This window comes from Ambystoma mexicanum, chromosome 8 (assembly GCF_040938575.1).
Source record: "Ambystoma mexicanum isolate Mex_15411 chromosome 8, UKY_AmexF1_1, whole genome shotgun sequence".
NCBI classification, from domain to species: Eukaryota; Metazoa; Chordata; class Amphibia; order Caudata; family Ambystomatidae; genus Ambystoma; species Ambystoma mexicanum.
The window spans coordinates 9718715-9732728 of NC_090929.1; the positions used below are offsets into that span (position 1 = coordinate 9718715).

Below are 14014 nucleotides of genomic sequence, written 5' to 3' on the forward strand. Positions count from 1 at the left end.
CGCAGTGTGACTTATTACATGTAAATTCAATGATAGAACCAGGGAAATCCCCCATTGCCATATGTTTAGAGAATATTATCCATTATAAATATATAAACCCCAAAGCCGCCACCCCAAAGTAAACCCTATTCCTTCTTGGCACTGTATCTATTCTTGCTATTGCTAACATATTGATTTTGTGTAAGGCACGTGTGGTTTATGGAATGGCATTAAAAACTGCTCCAACTGAAACTACTTGGCAGACGGCACATCCAACAGTGCAAGACCAAGACTGCGCAGCAATTGCTTACTGCAGCCTTTCCAAATCAGATTGAAAAGCACACTTTACGGTATAACGGTATAAACAATGTGACGGTCATTATTGTTCAATTAAGTGGTTCACGGTATCTTTAACGGTATACCGTTATACCGTTACATCCCTACTCCCGAGTAGTGTACAGTGCTCTGGGGCGCATTCTCTAAACATGCAGTGCATGCGTGGTCTTCCCCCCTGTCCCCTCCCGAGTAGTGTACGGTGCTCTGGGGCGCTTTCTCTAAACATGCAGTGCATGCGTGGTCTTCCCCCTGTCCCCTCCCGAGTAGTGTACGGTGCTCTGGGGCGCATTCTCCAAACATGCAGTGCATGCGTGGTCTTCCCCCTGTCCCCTCCCGAGTAGTGTACAGTGCTCTGGGGCGCATTCTCCAAACATGCACTGCATGCGTGGTCTTCCCACTGTCCCCTCCCGAGTAGTGTACAGTGATCTGCGGCGCATTCTCTAAACATGCACTGCATGCGTGGTCTTCCCCCTGCCCCCTCCCGAGTAGTGTACAGTGCTCTGGGGCACATTCTCTAAACATGCACTGCATGCGTGGTCTTCCCACTGTCCCCTCCCGAGTAGTGTACAGTGCTCTGGGGCGCATTCTCTAAACATGCACTGCATGCGTGGTCTTCCCACTGTCCCCTCCCGAGTAGTGTACAGTGATCTGCGGCGCATTCTCTAAACATGCAGTGCATGCGTGGTCTTCCGGTGTCCCCTCCCGAGTAGTGTACAGTGCTCTGGGGCGCATTCTCTAAACATGCAGTGCATGCGTGGTCTTCCCGCTGTCCCCTCCCGAGTAGTGTACAGTGCTCTGCGGCGCATTCTCTAAACATGCAGTGCATGCGTGGTCTTCCTGCTGTCCCCTCCCGAGTAGTGTACAGTGCAGTGCTCTGCGGCGCAGTCTCTAAACATGCACTGCATGCGTGGTCTTCCCACTGTCCCCTCCCGAGTAGTGTACAGTGCTCTGGGGCGCATTCTCTAAACATCCACTGCATGCGTGGTCTTCCCACTGTCCCCTCCCGAGTAGTGTACAGTGCTCTGGGGCGCATTCTCTAAACATGCACTGCATGCGTGGTCTTCCCACTGTCCCCTCCCGAGTAGTGTACAGTGATCTGCGGCGCATTCTCTAAACATGCAGTGCATGCGTGGTCTTCCGGTGTCCCCTCCCGAGTAGTGTACAGTGCTCTGGGGCGCATTCTCTAAACATGCAGTGCATGCGTGGTCTTCCCGCTGTCCCCTCCCGAGTAGTGTACAGTGCTCTGCGGCGCATTCTCTAAACATGCAGTGCATGTGTGGTCTTCCCGCTGTCCCCTCCCGAGTAGTGTACAGTGCAGTGCTCTGCGGCGCAGTCTCTAAACATGCAGTGCATGCGTGGTCTTCCCGCTGTCCCCTCCCGAGTAGTGTACAGTGCAGTGCTCTGCGGCGCAGTCTCTAAACATGCAGTGCATGCGTGGTCTTCCCGCTGTCCCCTCCCGAGTAGTGTACAGTACAGTGCAGTGCTCTGCGGCGCAGTCTCTAAACATGCAGTGCATGCGCCTTTCTTAGTACCATGAGGGTTATATAGCACCTTATGTGCAGACATTTTAGGGAGATTTTCCTTGCCCTCCGTGTCAGAATTTGTAGGCATATCTTCCCGACGTAGGTACTCCTATCGTTTCCCTCAAGCTCACCAGGCTCACTAATTTGCAGTCGTGACATAGCCCAGGTCTAACTACTCCCAGGAAGGGGGGGGGGGGGGGAGTAGGGGGCTCACTGGTACAGTAAACACCTTTCGTTAATACCAAGTAAGACATGTCCACACACACTATTTTTTATTTAAAAAAAGATTATTAAGTAAGAAAAGGCAAAGTAAAAAGCAATATGCTGACCGGTAACACACTCAGTGAAAAAGAAGGTAGTGCTTTAATGTATCAAGTAGTGATACAGTCTAGGGTAAGAGTTCTTTAGAGTCACCAGATCCCCTCCTAGAAAGAAACCACCAGTAACCGATACATAAAAGGTTTTTCTATTTAGGCTGGCAAGTTAAAAAGGAGACTAAGGCAGACTAGTAGTGGGACTAGGGGCAGTATTTGTCAGCAAAGAGTTACATTTGTGCGAACGTGCCCCAAGGGGCAGTTCCTGGCGCTCAGTGGGAGGAGAGCCCTCAAGAGTTCTTTGAAAATGAAGAAGGGACCCAGGAATGAAGAAATGTACAAAGAAACTACTCTCCAGCAGCACAGGAGGATCAGGTAAGCAATAGGATGCGGTGGGCGGTTGCTGTGCAAATTGGTCAGGGACCACCAAGGGCTCCAGCAACGTCACACTGGTGCAGAAAGGACCCCCAAGGCCCATGGAAAGAACGATTATTCTCGATGCACGTATTGCCTGGTCTGGGGGTGGTGCCAGAGGAGTAGAAAGGCGAGTAAGCGGTTGCCCCTGATGCAGGTTTCCTACCTTGTCCCCGGCCACATTCGGTCCTGAGAACAGGATTCTGCGTCTAACGAGGGGATTGGCTTGGAGAGGAGCCCCGCCCAAAAGGAAGAGTGAATGTTGAAGATGGGTTGAAGTCACACTGGACAAGAGCCAGCCACAGGACAAGGACCGTGGCCACTAGTCCTGGAGACGATTTAGGATTAATAAACCCTTCAAAAATGTGACAAAACGCCAGTTAAAGTGAACCATTTTACTGCAACAAAACACATAAAATTCAGCAGGTGGAGTAAATGACAATTACCTTAACTCGGAACTGTAATACATATTTATATCGCGGCACATGCAGAATGAACCGTGTCAAGGCACGAGCCAACCACGCAAACCATTGAACCAATACTGAGCCAACATTCGCTACACCTTCCCATCCCCCCCCTCGACAGAGGCTCATCCCATGACACATACATGACATCATGCATGATACTAAAAGGGGTGAGAGTGGGCGGTGATTGCAATAAATTGGTTCACACAAACTGTCTCAACGTTTTTTCACTGACTATATCCCGCTCGGGATGTCTGTGCATTGGAACTGAGCATGTGCAGAGCCAGCCTTATCCCGGGAAGCAGTAACCATTCTGCAAGAAGAAACACCTGTGCAAAGGCGCGTCATAAATACCAAATGCTATCATATGAGAGCATTTTCTAATGATGCCACTCCATCCTCACATGCGTGCATCTAGGGCCAGCATCAGCAGCTGGGCCAGGGCGCATTATTTATTTACTGATTGAAGCTTACAACCCTTCTGTCAAACAAAAGGTATGTGGTCATTTGTGTGCTCCCAAAATGCTTAAGGGGCAGTGGGACCCATCTCAACGTAAGGCAAAAGGCTCACGCAGACAAAAGCTAGAATCAACCCTCCCCTAGATATACGAATTGGGAGGGGCCCCAGTCCCGAACACCCTCCCGCCTAAAGCACCTTGAATGTCACCTGTGGTACCACTGATCTCCCAAAACCTCCTAGTACATTTGCTGGCCAGGTCTCTTGTCTGTTTCAGAACCACAACTCCCAGAATTGCCATGAGAGCAATACAGAAAATCCTGAACTGAGACAGGAGAGCAGAATCAAACAAAACCAGGGAATGGACCGAGAACCTTCTCACTGAACACGCGTGAGACAGCCAGCACCCACACCAACCTTCCCAGAGATACCCCAGGCCAATGGGACATCTGCAGAAATTGAACTTGGAGTGAAAAGAGGCCCTCCCCAACTCGAAATTACAAAAACACTCGCCAACATCAGAGGAAAGCCATCAGAAGAACAAGCAGCCTGGGCCACTGGCTGCTAACCCACCAGAGGCTATTTCCAAAACCGTGCTTCAAAAAGGGGGATGGGCTTACTGTGTAATCCAACCCCTGTGGAAAAGGCAGGCACCGATTGGTGCAGAGTCAGATGAGTGTTGTAACCAATGAGAAGGGGGGGGGGGGAGATACAGAACCACGATATAAATGGGAGACAGAAGGAGAGACATGGTGTTGATTGTTCTGGTGCGGTCACACGTGAAGGTGGACCAAGAGACCAGGCGTAGGATGGATTGAGGAGCAGAGTTTTGGGGGATTGATGGCAGAGTTCAATATAAGTTGGGTAATGGTGAGAGAGTGGCACCAGCTGTGTAAAGTGAAGTGCAGTTTAGGAACTAGGGTGCAAAGGAGAAGGATAGTGTGTGCTGTTAAGAGGGAGTGTTAGGAGAGAGTGAGGCTAGGAGAGAGTGAGGCTAGTAGAGAGGGGTGTAGGAGCGAAGTAAGGAGGGGGCGAGATTAGTGAGAACAAGAGTAGTGGAAGGGTAATCAGAGAACCATATCCCTAAATTTGAGAGGGGAGTGTAATGCAATGCAGAGAGTGAAGTAGTATGAAGAAGGGGCGTTAAGATCAGAGAGGGGATAGTAACATCAGAGGTGGTAGAAGGAGAAACATCTGAGAGAGAAGGTGGGGCGACTAGGAGCAGGGAAGAGAAACAAGGAGATCTGGGGGGGTTGAGTCTCCAATGGCGCGCGCACACACACACACGCCATCCTCAAGCACCAACCACTGGTATCGTAGGGCTAGTTTGGAAGTCCCTGAGGGAGATCAGCTAGCACACAGTTCGGGAAGGGACTTGCAGGCAATGACGTGCACAAAAAGTCAAGCAGAGAAAAGTGCACAAGAGACAGGAGTGTAAGGAGTCCTGCACACAAGAAAGGATAGGCAATAACTACAGACAGGCAACAAAGGCAGTGAACAGAAAGGGGCAGGGAGTACAAGTAAGAAACCCCATTAGGTTTCCACTCGGGGTGTACACAGAATGGGGTAGAGTTTCCCACCGGGTCTGGGGAAACTATCCTTCTGAGCTGGTTACTATTACAGGGCCCCACTCTGAATGCTCCTAGAAAAGAGCAGCAGTTGCGGTCTGTGTCTGGACCCTAAGGCAAGAACAATGAAACAAGACTGAAGCCTGTACGGGTCCAGCAGGAACTGAACAATGACTGCCTCCTGAAGCAGGAACCAGCAAACTATTAACAATATAGCACAAGGGACAATACTGAAACGCAAATAAAAACGAAAGGGGCAGAGATTGCCTGCTGGGAAACCCAGCATTCAAACTGGGAACAAAGGAGTTACACAGGGCACAAGTGAGGACAAGAACAGTAACAGAAATATCCAGGGAAGAATAGGAAGTCAAAGTAATTACGGTTCAGGACAGAGACAAGCAATGAGAGAGGAAAAGAAAGAAGAAAATAAGGGCAATTGTACAGGAGACTGAAACTGCAGACTAGAAACTAAGGACTGTAATCGAACTATACACCAGGAATAAGAATACTGAAGACAAACTCTGAACTTTGAAAACAGGGACTGAGCTGCAGACCGGTAACACAGAATTCAAGGAACTGTAAATCTGAACTGGACTAACAAAGGCAGGACTGCAGACGGATAGCAAGGAAAGTCAGGACTGGAACCTCTGGACCCTAAAGCAAGTTAACACGGGCTATAGGCATAGGACAAGGAACTGCAAGCAAGGAACAAGATCACTGGTGGTGGTATACAGCAAGGGGCTGCAGACAGAGGATCGCAAGCAGGGGAGCAGGGCTGCAGTGCAGGAAGCACAGAGGTGAAGGACAGAAGGCAGGAGAGAGTAGGCAGAGTAGCAGGGCTGCAAAGCAGGGAGCACATGGCACTGGAACAGGAGCAGGCTCTGGAAGCAACAGGAAACAGAAATCCAAGGATCAAAGCACAAAGTGCTAGGATCAAACTCAATGCAATAGCCTTGTGCTCCTGCAGGCAGCTGCTTAAATATAGACCAGCCCTGTGCGGAAGCAGACTCGTTAGCAGCACCTGGAGAACCACACCTGAAGGTAATCTGCCTCCTCCCTCTCTGGTGCTGGGAAAGTGAAAGCAGCATTGATCTCGAAGGCTTCTGGGGATTGCAGTTCTAAGACTGCTGCATAGGAATAGCCATTGAATAAGAACTGCCACACGGTGCATTATGGGGTATGTAGTTTGTGAAATTAAGCACCAAAATCTTGCAACGGAAAGTTAAAAAAAATATATTAATAGGCATTGTCCAGGGTGGATTATGGTGATGAATGAGTCCCAAATATTCCACAATGAGTGCCAATTGGTGCCCGGGTGGTGTAGTCATGACACCTTCAAGAGAAAGCTAGAGATGAGACAACCAGGGTTACAGGTTGGTAGTAGTAACCAGGCCTGTCACTTGGGTCAGGGTGGGAGGTTCCACAAGAGACAGGAAGGGGGGGGGGCAGCCTTAGCACCAGTTCCCAAACCTCATCTCGGCCAGCACCTTTGCTTGAACTGTCTGCCCGGTCTCTATCCAGGAGCATATACTCATTGACCAAACTAACAGTCAAAACCTGTACGCTATTTCAATAAAACTCTTAAAACGCTGTTGGAGTCCGCTATTTATTAAGGCCATCGCCTTATACTTTTTAATACATCTAGAAACTAATCTCCGGCCTGTCGATGTGATGGCTTCTTTGAAACCAGTACTGTATTGGCTACGTTTATGGCAATTTCCAACTCTTACAAGATTTTGCAATGAGTTATTGCACCAGATCGGTTTGGAAGGTGGACAAAGCTTCCATGGGTGGCCCATGTTAAATAAATTCTTTGTGAAACGTGCGCAGGATTTGTCGGTAAATCCTGAAGGTATAACCAGGCCCGCGACAAATAGTTTCAAAAAGAAAAAGTCAGTATCCTATACTCTGAAGATTATAACGAATGCGTGCGAAAGGTTGACCCTGGGCTCCTGTTGGCAAAGAAAAAAAAAATTGGTTTCAGAGAATGTCTCGACGTTATAAACCCCCCATTTGCACTAGCACTTGATTTAAATTTTAGGATGGGCAGCCTCATGCTAGATACCTTTACTCAATTCTGGGGTGCTAATAATTCATATATTTGCCCACTTTGTGGTACCAGTGAAGAAACTGAAATTCACTTCCTTTTTCTTTGTGTCTAAGAGCACTCAGATGCACTTACTTAAAGCCAATCCTAAGAAGAGCTGGGATTCATTCGGCTTCTGCAGCGTTAAGAGTTTTGTAAGCAAACGGACAATAAGGCTAAAGTATACAGAGTGGCAAAATGCATATACTGAGCGTGGTTGGCAAGATGTAAACTGTAATAATGACATGTCGATTTGCTATTTGGACATTGGATTTTACTTTTAAAGTATTTATAGAGTCATCAACCACCTTTTCAAGATCTCATTTTTAGGTGTTGCGAGTGTTCTCCCCCCTATCATGATGTGTGTTTGTCCTATTAGGGTTGTTGGAATGCACACACAGCTCCCATGCCCTCGCAAACGATTCAGGCTTAGAAAAACCTATCAGCGCACTAGAAAGTGAAGGTGCAAGGCCACAGGGGGGTGGAGAGCGCAAATGAGAACAACAAATTGCATTAGTTTTATAAGTAGTCATAGAAGCATAGGCCGGGCCAGCTGTAGGGCACGGGTGATATTATGGAGCGGTATCGAAATATAATGTGTAAACGATGATGATGTAGACACAGTGCCTGGGTGCAGTAAATACTGAAGCATCGCCATATTGGAAGTGAGGCCTAGCATTTTGTTTTGCCTGTTGGAGCATTTTCCCTTTCCCAAGCCCCAGTAGTGAAACTGAGAATAGTGGCATTCACGCCGAACAGATAATAGTTTAACTGTATCGAGCTTTGGGTCTGCAAAACCAGAATGGAATGTGAACAGCAGAGCAAGGGTAGGGCTGCGGCCGTCCTGCAGGACAAACCCATTGGAGCCAGAGTAGAGGTCTCAAGCTCCTTTCTTCATACACATTGGCAGGCTTCTTGCAAGAAGCCCAAGGTGGCTCTCCTTTGTATGTGCGCTGGCAGGAAGTGAAGGGGCGGTCTTCCCCAATCCATATTCCTTCCCGGGGCGTGGCTGTTGCTGGGCAGATACTGGAGGGTTGGCTCTCCACTACTGGACAACCACCTGCCAGTTTCAATCTTGCAAAGTATCCTTATTGGAGGGCTTGGGTCGCCTGCAACCCATTTTCTGAGGAGACGAGCCAGACCCAGAATCCAAATCTAACACCAGAGCTGAAGACCCGAAGAACAAGACGACTGAGGGACACCTGAGGACTGCAGCAGAAACCAGCATTGGCTCAGGCAATACCACTGCGTTGCGAACCTATACCTTCAAATATATATTCTAGACTCCTACGATGTGCCTCCCTCCCTTAGACTCGTGGGACAAGCAGTCACCTGTCGTGCTCCATGTACATCAGTTTTCGGTCGCACAAGCTTGCATATTCACATCTTCTCTGCAAGATCCGAAATCAGTTGTTCATTGTAGCAAGCGCTTCTAGCTGGCCAAATGGCTGGAGCTCTTAGTGGGTGTCCTCGAGGCTCTGGTAGGACTCTGGAAATCTGCTGAGCTGCCGATCCTGCAGGAAGACTGAAGTCCAACCGCCAAGTTGCCCGATGACTCCTGAATCCGTACTGGGCCAGTAAAAGAAATGTATTTGTGAATAGCTCTGTGAGAGTCTCTCTTTTGTCAAGGAACCGAATCTGGGTGCTCCCGCCCCCTTCAATCTGAGGTCACCAGAGGAACCTAAAAGACGAACGCAGGGAACAAACTCGAACTCACGACCAAACGCTGCTGCACATCGACTACACCAGTGAGCCTGGTACTGTAGGCTGGGACAGTTTCTCACTTTATAGGTGCTAAGGAGCCAGTAATCCCTTATATCTCTTGAAGCGCCCCCTTCCCCATTTGGTTTGCATTGGATGTGAAGTCCTGCTCACCGTAGCGCTATCTGGGGCTGGCCCAGGATGTTGGTGTAGGTACTTCTGTGGGTGCTCCTTAAGAACCACAGGGCTCATAGTTGCTTCTCTTATTTCTGTAACTTGACATAACACGCTCAAGTCGCTTTTTTGTATTGCTGCATTTGCCCTCCACTAACTGAACTTCAATACTTTACTTGCACTAGCTGAGTGGATCCTCCTGGCTACTCACCTCTTCCCCCAGGAACCAGGCTAGGGCTACACTTCTGAAGTTATACGATATGGTGCTGGGTGTCTTATAATTATTAGGCCTGTGTATTGATGTGTGCTTAAATGTGTTCTCCCTACTTTAGTAAATGCATTCAGATTTTAAAATAGTGTGTAATCCATTACAAACTGAGTTGTGCATATGTACTAAAGTATTTTTACTTACCTCGACATATTTAAAGTGTGCCTTAGTGTAGCAATGTAAATACGCCAATTGTTATAACCTACATGTGCAGGTATTTTCCTTATAAAGTGTCAACTACACTACATGACAGTATCCCCTCCTCCTTAGCTCAGCGTAGCTGCTTGCTCAACATTACAAGAGAGTGGCTTTGCTCAACAAGAGTTGGAAAAGTCAACCGCAGGTTTATTCACAAGTCTCACCCCAGATAGTGACTTCGAAAACCCCTACTAGCAGAATGTTCTAGCGCCAACGTAGTCAAGAGAAACTGGAGCGCTTGCAGCAACTCACCGGGACCCATTATTCGTTAATAAAGTGAAGACGACTCAAGCTGAAATAGCGAATTACCATGACAGCCTCCTGAAGTGGACCTGCAAACTATTCCACACACTAATTTCAAAATACTCAATTTCCACCCCTTCAAAACTGGATATCCTTCCTTTTGCAACCTTTACGCCCAGCCTGCCTCATGCTGGATGCTCTCCCAGCTATTGCAGATAAACAGCATCCTTCCATCATTGTCCCAATGATGACTGTTCATTTACTTATCGCTAAGGATGGGTGGGATTCCCAGTCCCGACCCCCACACCTTTCCTCAAGAAACCAAATTTGGATTCATAAGTCCGGAGACAAGCCTGCTAAGCTATCGGAAAAGGTCGCCACAATCAGCTTGTTGGGGGACAAGGAATTCTCAATCTGCTCCAGTCTGGTGTCAATGGAGACTGCTCCTCAGTAGATTAAGGAACATTAGCACTTTTGGGGATGGTGGACCAATCGGCTGCCTTCAATATGGTTGACCACAACCTTCTTTTAGATTGCGCATCTACCTTCACTTGGGTCTCATATGTAGGTCGCAAATGGTTTTGTATACTTTTCCTTCGGACAGAGAACAATACATTCTTAGGGGAGCTTTGGCACCAAAATAGCAGAATACCTCTGGGATTTGCCTCGGGCCACCCAAAGGCACACATAGACCTTCCATCAGATTGGGCGCCCACCAACAGCATGTAAAAAACCTTACAAGACCCCGAATTTAGCAATACAGAAACCACATTTTACACCAGCCATTCTCTAGCCACATACAATTTGAATTTTTGAGGTTTTGGCAGTGCTGCGACTCCTCACAGAAACCACAACCTAATCAAAATGAGAGAGAGCCTGCAAACCACCTCCCGTTATACCCACCCTTGCCTCACTATCACACTGCTCTCCATTCTCCCCACTAAATTTCTACCCAACGACTCCCTTTGCAACAATCCCCGCCCACTACTTCTGCCTCTTGAATGGCTTCTTCCCTGCCAACTGCAAAGTAGGCAGCATAATTCCCAGGGTTAAAAAACCAGAGGGTAAGAACCTTTTGCTTGGCACTAGTCTCCCTCATCCCCACTACACCAAAAATCTCCAGACATCGTTCTGCAAACGCATTGCTAAATCCCCTTACAATCAGATTGCCGAAGAAAACACTCACCGAACCTGCCCAGACCAACGTATCCAAGTCTCTAGCCAATTCACAAGCTCTCCACTTCATCATCCTACTACCAGACTTCTCTGCGTCCTTTGATTCAGTAGACCCTCATTCCTTCAAACCCATCCTTGGCTTCAAGGACATTGCACTTGACGGGGGCAGGAGGGGTGTTCTCATTCTCTCTGAGCTGCTTCTCCAGCTCTTGGAACTCCAAGACCACCTTCTGCGTACCCGTACCTATGGAAGTCCCCCAAGGATCAGTCTTCAACCCACTCTGCTTTACTCTCTAAACCCCCTCCAGAGGCAAACTCATTGTGTCCCGTCTTCAATGATGACACCCAAATAACACCCTTGCTCCCCTGCACCCCTGCTATTTCAGAATGCATGAGAAGCTGCCTCACAGCCATGCTTCACTAGATGACCTTACACTCGCTAAGGCTCGATTCCTTCAATACCGAAGTCACTGTTCTCCCAGTCACCAATGCTAACCCCACTAAAATATCACCTTTCATCCAGACTCCGTCACTCCAGCACCAAACACTGGCCACCTAGGGGATCTCTTTATAAGCAATGCCAGGATTAACCTACTCAACATAAGGAAGATGGGCCTGCACCTCACACACATTTTGGCTAACGCTCTACCCAGTTATGCGACAATAGTACAGTACACCTCAGAAGCAAAATAGAGAAAATACAACAGATCGACGCAACAACTACAAACACAACCACCAACCCACCAGATGCAGGAAACTATATACCCACAATCTCAAAAGACATGTTGAACAAGCTAGTAAAGGAGAGCAACAAGTATGGGTCACCCAATAACCCTCGCCCACCAGAAAACCTACTCGCCAAAGAAACCTCAGCCCTCTACTTCCAAATATTGATCAATCATCACTGGAAACAGGGATCATACCAAAAGCCTTCAAAATGGCCTCCATCAAACCGCTCCCAAAGTACCAAGTGGAAAAAACAGATCATGCAACAAACTACAGGGCCACAGCTAACATACCCTACCCGGCCAAAATCCTAGCAAGCCACATAAGCAAACCCATGCTTAAGCGTGTAGAATCAAAAAACTAATAGACAAATCCCGGGTAGGGTTACGACCAATGAGAGGAAGAGAATCAGCACTCCTTTCCATATGGGGTGACCTTAAGATGAATGCGGACCACATACAATCAGCTCTTCTTCTACTAGACGCATCAGCAGCCTTCGACACCATCAATCACACAACATTAATCAAAAGACTACAGGAATCTGGCACACCAATGCTTAAAATAGTTTATCACAGACAGAACTAAAACAATATTCTTATCCCTTTTCACCTCTACAACCACAACCAGCAACTGTGGTGTCCCGCAAGGATCAAGCCTCTACCCACTTCTCTTATATATGACCCTAGTCATGAAACAACAAAAAACATGAATTAACACACTACAACTGCACAGACAACCGATTTTCAAGATGGCTTCTAACATGGACTCAACTCATTCAACTAAGGCCTCAACGAGATACACCTCTGAATGATCAACAATTTGAAAATGAACCCAAACAAAACCGATCAATCCACCCAATGGCAAACATCCAGAGATTTCAGTCCGGTAGACAACAAATGAAAATAAGACCGGAAACATCCATACTAACACAAAACATAGGAATACACATGCACAGCAGACTTCTTACTAGATACCGCAGATCAACTCAATTGTACGAAGATGCTTTTACCAACTACGCTCAATCAGGTGCATTTTTCTATACCTAAGCTTCCCACACCGAACCCTTGTGATAATCTCACTAAAATCATCAAGAATAGATTACACCAACACTCTATACCTAGTCTAAGGATGTGGAAGAAGGAAACAGACCAACAGGTGGCATTCTTATGGCTACAGACTTACTTATTTTGTCATAGAAATAAAGAGAAAAACCCAACTTTCCCTATCTTCTGAGAGGGGTTGCCCCTGCCTTAACCAAGTACTAAGGATGTGTCAGGATGTCCCTAACTTAACATCCAACGCCCCGTGTCAAAACCCATTTCCTTCCCTTACACTTGTAACTAAACAATTGGCGAGTCTTCGTGTTGGAGAAGAATGGCTCCCTTCTTCTGGAGAGTGGTCTACGCTGCCAGTGGTATGTCCTGGGGGAATGATGCAGTTCCCCAGGTCGCAAGCCCTTTCAAAGTCACAACACAAAGTCCCAGCTTGAAAGTGTCAGTTCACTTATAAACCAGTGTTCCAAAAGATCAACATTCCTTATTGGTTGTGGTGGTTCTTCACCACAAGTGCCAGGGGAAGGACTCCTTTCTACAGGCATCTTGTTCCCAGTATTTTCACAGTGCCCTGGAGAAGGACTCCTTTCTACAGGCATCTTGTTCCCAGTATTTTCACAGTGCCCTGGAGAAGGACTCCTTTCTACAGGCATCTTGTTCCCAGTATTTTCACAGTGCCAGGGGAATGACTCCTTCTCCGGGTCTTTCTTGGCTTTGCAGTAGACAACACCAGGGGGTACAGCTCCCTGCCCATGATCTCTCTTGGTTTGTAGTTTCACCATAATAGGGGGAGCGGCTTTCCCCTGGCACTTCTCAGGCGCGCTTCCACAGTTCCCGAAGGCTGAGGGGTGAGGGGGGGGGGGGAATTACTTCCTTCCCCAGGCTCCTTTTAGGCTCTTTGCATGAGCACTCCGACCCCTTTGTAATTTTAGATTTACCCCCTTTAATTATGGCATTCTCCATCGGGATCGAGTGTCGACCCATTCAGGTAGAGGTATTGCAGTGATTTTTAAATCTACATCCAATTTCTCCCCTATGCAAATTGATCAAAGCATCAAAATCGAATCCTTACTGGTGTGTGTTCCAGTATCTGCCTCCATGTCCCTAGTTTTGCTATTGGTTTATCGCCCTCCAGGCTACGACCGCTCCTTTTTTGTTGATTTCCCCATTTGTTTCTGAACTCATACTAAAGCATTCTAATTTGCTCATTGTTGGTGATTTTAACCTTCTGTTTACTAGAACCAGTGAGCATTTGAGATCTTAACAGTTCGCCACTATGCTGGATTTAGGCCTACTGCAACAAGTTGCTTATCCAACCCACCATCTTGGTAATAC

At 47.5% G+C, this 14014-nt stretch overlaps 1 protein-coding gene across 5 annotated transcripts in view; it reads right to left on the minus strand.

Moving 5' to 3' along the window:
* Positions 1-14014, minus strand: part of FPGS (folylpolyglutamate synthase) — a 669976-nt gene that overhangs the window by 409154 nt on the left and 246808 nt on the right. The gene's annotated exons all lie outside the window — the stretch shown is intronic.